The sequence below is a fragment of the Cyprinodon tularosa genome, unplaced genomic scaffold (genome assembly GCF_016077235.1).
Source record: "Cyprinodon tularosa strain WSP-4 unplaced genomic scaffold, ASM1607723v1 ctg31, whole genome shotgun sequence".
In the NCBI taxonomy this organism is placed as follows: domain Eukaryota; kingdom Metazoa; phylum Chordata; class Actinopteri; order Cyprinodontiformes; family Cyprinodontidae; genus Cyprinodon; species Cyprinodon tularosa.
In genome coordinates, this window is record NW_024039019.1 from 2,388,191 (window position 1) to 2,394,274 (window position 6,084).

At 39.8% G+C, this 6,084-nt stretch overlaps 1 long non-coding RNA gene across 1 annotated transcript; it reads right to left on the reverse strand.

The window, feature by feature from the left end:
- Positions 1-4,113: 4,113 nt before the first annotated feature.
- Positions 4,114-5,234, reverse strand: LOC119788143. The gene is made up of 2 exons (XR_005281424.1): positions 5,033-5,234; positions 4,114-4,519 (listed from the first exon to the last, which is right to left on the reverse strand). It is a non-coding gene; the product is annotated as an uncharacterized LOC119788143 (long non-coding RNA).
- Between the last annotated feature and the right edge of the window lie 850 nt (positions 5,235-6,084).

The following is a 6,084-nucleotide window of genomic DNA, read 5'->3' on the forward strand; positions in this document are numbered from 1 at the left end:
AGCTTCTTTTTCTAAGTCTGCTTCTGTGTCCTTGAACCCCAGTCGGCATCTGCACATGGCCGCTCACCAGGGGCGTTGCTAGGCACAAAGCTTTACTGGGGCACTGGCCCCCTAGTGCATATGCCCCTCCTTCCATACATAAATACAGACAAGCACACTGCCCAACCCTGATACATTCCTACCAAAATTACCAGTTGAGATATTAATGAGTATAAGAGCATATTTGTTTTAACAAACATGAACATTTTCAACATTGCAGCTATAAAAAAATAAGACATCAACAACTTTGACAAATAAAAAGTTTCCTTATACACATTCTGAAGTAATCATTAATTCCTAGGTTACAGAGTTTTAGTTCAGGGGAAAGTTTAACTCATCCTGAGCTAAGTTTTCCTTTTATTTTTTGAGCATTAAAGTGCACCTCCTATTTATCATTTTTGCAAAGTGGTCAATCACTAGACTGTGACTCAGCTTAGAAAGTTCTTCCTTTTCAACTGATAAAATAGCAAGATGATGGAGCCTGTCTTGTCCCATTGTGCACCTCAGCCAAGTGTGGATCCTTCTCAACACACTGAATGACCTTTCACAACTACAGCTGATTGTGATTGTGAGGGAGATCTGAATGACCTGCGTTAGTGTTGGGAACATGATGTTATCAAGCAAGTTGAAAACACACTGCATATCCTTGATGACAAGGCTTTCTTTTTTAACCAGGAAAAGCTTTCAAACAATTTTGAATTAAATTAACGTTTTTTTTTTACTCCAAATTTGTGCTGGGGATAGTGGGACAACTTCACTAGTTTAGGACCATCATGCTTTCCCCCTAAGTCACTAATGTCCCCTTCTTGTTTGTGGACGCTGGTTGTTGCTCCCTCATCACCTTCATGGTCCTGTCTCTCCTGTCCTTCACCTGTCTCTTGCCAGTCAGTCTCGCCTCCTCCTCCCTTTCCTACTCCTTCATTCTCATTCTCTACAGCAAACATTTAAAAAACTTAAATTTATAATTATGTAAATATCTATCATATTGCTTATAACGTCCCTAATGTAACTGCTTAGCTTAATCACTAATTCATTACGGGACCTTACCTCCCTCTCTCATCTTGTTTTACTGCTTCCCTGTCTCTGCTTCGTGAGAGGAATTTCCTGATATCCATCTACAAACCAATGCAGTAATTTTCAGTCAGTAGCCTATAAATCATGTGGTTTCACTGGGAAAATAATAAAATTGACAGGTAAGAAACGTTACCAGAACTAAAAATGTGTCGTGGCCGCACAGTGTCCAATCCAACTCAGTTGAGAGCAGCGCGTTAGTTTACCTGCAGTTCATGCAGTGACATGCGCTGACGTGGAGGCGCTAATACATCCTCAATTTGGAGTTACCAACACACTTGCTGCGCATTTGAGTAGAAATATACGTCTCCTTCCGTTGGAATTATCTAAATTGATGCATTAAAAAAATGTAATACTGTTGCAAATATTCATGAGATTTATACTGGGGCACAGCTCATTTATACTGGGGCACGTGCCCCAGTAAATGGGGTCTGGCGATGCCGATGCCGCTCACACTGAGCCTGGTTCTGGTGGAGGTTTTTTTCCTGTCAAAGGGGAGTTTTTCCTCTCCACTGTCGCTACATGCATGCTTGGTGTGAGGGATTACCTTCGAGTCAATGAGTCAATGCAATCAGCTGTTTTTTTCTTAGATATAAAACTTTGAATCAGTTTGACTGTATGATCTGGTTGAATTGTCTCTGTAAAGTGCCTTGAGTGACGTGTTGTGAATTGGCGCCATATAAATAAACTGAATTGAATTGAGCTTAGATTGTATTTACAACATTCAATCTGAATAGCAGTATGAAAGCCACAAAACAGCAAGAATAGAAAGCATATTAGAAGAGTTTGGTTACTTGAGTGTTTTTGCTTGAATCCAGTGATACCCAACTGAGCTGATCAGGGATTCTCCTGCCTGTCCATAGCTAAAGGACTGCCTGTTCTCAGCAATAAGCCCGACAGGGGGCATGCAGTCCATAGATGGAAGTGGCAACTCCCTGTTGATTGCTCTTGCAGAAAATGATTTAAAACAATCCCACCGAGTGCTCCTGACTGATAAATATATGTTTCTTTAAACATCCAGTTTCCAATCAGCTTAAAGTCTCTAAAAAAGTCTTAGCTCTGGGCTTTGACTTGACCCAGGACTTTTTATTCCTCCAGGACTTTTATTACTTTTGACATGAGCAGGCCAGATCTCATCTCCAAACTATTACACCAGCACCTCAGTGTTTTACAGTGAATGGGGAAGTGTTCTCTGAATGAAAATATTGAAATTATTAGTTTTATATTCTTCTGTCCAATGAACATAAGACAGACATCCTGGGTTTTCTGTAATGAACTTCAGTCTGGACCTTGTGTTCTTTTTAAAGAGCAAAGGTTTCCTCCTCATACACATCCCATAAAAGTTAATCTGTGCTTTCTTTCTTATTATACAGGCTTGCCCTTTTCTCAGCAACAAGACCCTGGTGTGAATTCTGTGATGGTATTATAAGATTTTTTGGAGACTTATCACCTTGCAGTCTGCTTTCAGGTGATCCTGCCTCAACATTTAGATCTGAGTAGGAAAACATCTGCCGCCTCCATTTCTAGGCTATTTTCTGTAATGTGGGAGGGCTGATTCATTCTGAGTTCTATTCTAATTCCTTAGCAGATGTGTATTCTGGTACAAATTTTTTAGAGGCCTCAGAGAGTCCTTTTACCATTATATATTCACTATCATATCAACAGCAACTTAAAATTGCTGAGTAATGATGCAAACACAAAGTGATTTGTCTCATATGTAATTTTAGCCATTTCCTAAGGGGATAAATGGGATTTTACTAAATGTTATAAAGTCCCTGTTTTTAGTTGTTCACCTATTGTATTAAAATGTTTTATGAGTAATTTAGATTTCTTTTCTTTTAAGTATCCGTATATCGAAATATGTCAGAAAATCACGTTTATAGGGACGGTCAGGGGTGGGATATATTTTGTGAAGTGAGATCAATCAAACTCCAATTAAAGGTTGGACTTTTGTGAAATCTTGAGTGTTAGAGATTTAAACTATATATGAATTCATCCTAAGACTTATTGCACAGACTCACCATTAGAGAGGGAACTCTATGAACAAACAACAAGCAGAGTGTATTAATAATCGGAGTATGACCGAGCAGTCCAATAAATATGTGAAGTGTTTTTCTCTGGAATGCTGAGAGCAAAGGCGGCTGCAGGAGCTGTATGGTCTACATAAATCACTGCGGTTCATTAAGACCAGATTTGTTTGCAGGTTTTATTCCAGTAAAGAGTTTACAAGTTGAATTACAACCACATCGTATATTATGGGAACACCTGGGAAGCTGAGTTTCCTGTCGTGCCTTCCTTGTTATTTTTATTTTCAAGTGATACCCTTTAAAGCAAAAAGGCAACTTTTTTTTTTTTTTTTTTTTCAAACTTTAACATTAGTGGTATGATTTTCATCAGTGAAACTTTGTTAAAATACTTTTTAGGTAGCAAAACATCCTTCAATAAGTTCATACATGAGTGGTGATCTGGGTGAGCCCCCTCCTAATGCTATACTAGACATAGCCACAAACATTTTATTAATCAAATTAACCCCAGTTTAAATTATACTAACCTGCTGACTTAATTATCTTAACAATGATTTAAAGAATATAAGTTTAGATGGCAAAAACTACATTTAGATTGGCTATTGAACCTAAAGATGATCAGATTACATAATAAAGTAATGAAATAGGCCTTTAATTTAGCCTTGAATCTGAAGCTGCAATGCAGGTATTGTTTATAGCATCAATGAGTAGCTCTAGTGTTAAAGGGATGTGTTAATATAGGAAATTAGGCAACTTATACTTTTTTATTTTGAACGTTGAGACATTCCCAGTGGGTAGTGGCTCCCTGTAGTTAGCCGTATGGCTGATTATAAAAACCAGCCGCTGGTTGGACCATTTTTTTTCTAAGCTTACTTTTCTCTCCATGCAGTTTCATAAATATCTCCTGATTTCCCAGAGGTCAGAAGTGAAGAACTACACTATTAAAAGTCAGAAGTACTAATTAAAGACTCATAGACAATTTAATTTTATTGTTTCTTTATTGTAAATTCACAAAAATTATAAAATCAGTCAGTTTCAAATCACCATCTTTTTTTTGCAGCTTTTTGGAATGAAATCTGTGCATGTTCAGAGGAACAAACGCAGCAGTGGCCTACAGAACTGACAGGCAGATGCTTCAGATCACTGGCTGTCAATTCATAGGTCATCACCTTGTGCCCCACCAGCCCTCGGCTGCCTGCAGGTCAAACCCCTGTCCGCTCCGCAGCAGCAATCGTTGAATTGGTTAGTCTCTGCAGGTAACAGCACCTCCACTGGAATAAGCTCAGCTTCCACATGGAGTTGCTGTTACATCCAGCAACAACCAGAAGGATCACTGATGATGATGATGATGATTATGGTGGAAGTTCAGCTCGCTCCTCAGTTACCTTTAAAGAAAGACAAACGAAAAAAACACACAGGGCTGAATTGAGGATCTCGATAAGTCAGGTTTAGTACTAGTGCAGCTCCACTCCCAAGCGACTTTGACCCGATAATTTCCTCCTCCCAGTTTTTATAACCCATAGTATAAACACCATCATTGCTCACACTCCTCCAACAGCACGGCCAAAGGGCCAAGGCCTGTGTAGATAACAGAGATTTTATGGCAGCTGTCAACATGAAAGCCAGTATAAGGGTGTGTCTGACCTGTGTACCTGCAGGCCCCGGGTTTCCCACTAACACCGACATTTGTCTTCATAAAGAATGCCTTAGAGGCTGATTTAGAATATTTGAACTGCCTTTTTTTCTCTAGTTTGTATTTAAAAAGTGCAGAAAAAGAAGCATTTTAATTTGTCTGTTTCAGGTGTCAAAGTCGTCGATAATTTAAAAAGAACTAATCACACATGCTGAGTTTTTTACCTTCAGAAGTTCATCTGAAGATTTGGTTCTCCCCTACTCACCTTCAAATTCAACATGGAGGCCAAAGGTTTGAAGAACAGCAGGGTGTCGTGACCCAGGAAGCAGATTGTAGGAGCTGAAGGTTTGAAGGAGCTGAGGAGGTCTGCACGATGGGGTCAGGAAAGCAGTGCGAGTCGGTGACAGAGATCAGCAGGTACGGGAGGGTGGGGGACCCATGTACCGATGTAAGTGGCAGCAAGGACGACGAGGCAATGGCAACGAGGCACGGCGGTCAGTTTAAGTCATCGGGAGTTGCTGGAGGGTTAATTATTACACCCGCCGTCAATATTTAACAGGCCCAGCGCCCTGCCCCTCGGTCCAACATCCTGATTCCACTCTGAGTGGCACTGAGGGTGGGGCTGGGCCCTCAAGTACATCTCTATTGTCCCCCTGCATCAATATAAATGTATTCAGAACCTCTCGTAGCACTATAGAAATACTTCTCTTTAAAAAAAATTGGAGATATTAAACAGTGGTTAGTGAACTGAACATTTGCATAGAGTTATTTTTACAGAGGAAAAAAAATCCACTCTAGCTGCAGTTTGGTTCGATGGAAGCAGAACTTAAAGGTGTGAAGCAATGGTACATGAGGAAGCAAAAAAAGAAAAATGTTATCTGTAGCAATGGAGCCTGATTAGATGATAATATAATACAATAAAAGGTTAAACGCTGTTTTAAAGATTGCAGGAATCACCTTTGGTACAAGCAGATTACAGAATCTTGCAAAGGTATGAGAGAAATAAAAGACCAGGACAAAGCAAGGCTTATGTGAGAAGTGGAAAATACAGTTTTCTAAATGTGTTTTTTTCTTTAAACTCAATCTGAAGGCGCGCTTTAGTGGCGCAGTGGTTAGGGTGCATGACCCATGTTTGGACTCCCTAGTCCTTGACCTGTGTTCCTTTGCTGCATGTCTCCCCCTCTGTCGTACCCCCTTTCCTATCAGCCCACTGTACAAAAAATGAGACACCAGTGCCGTAAAAACCTAAAAGAAAAATAAAGAATAAAAACCTAAATCTGAAATCTGAGGTGTGTATTTGTTGATAAATAATCCGCA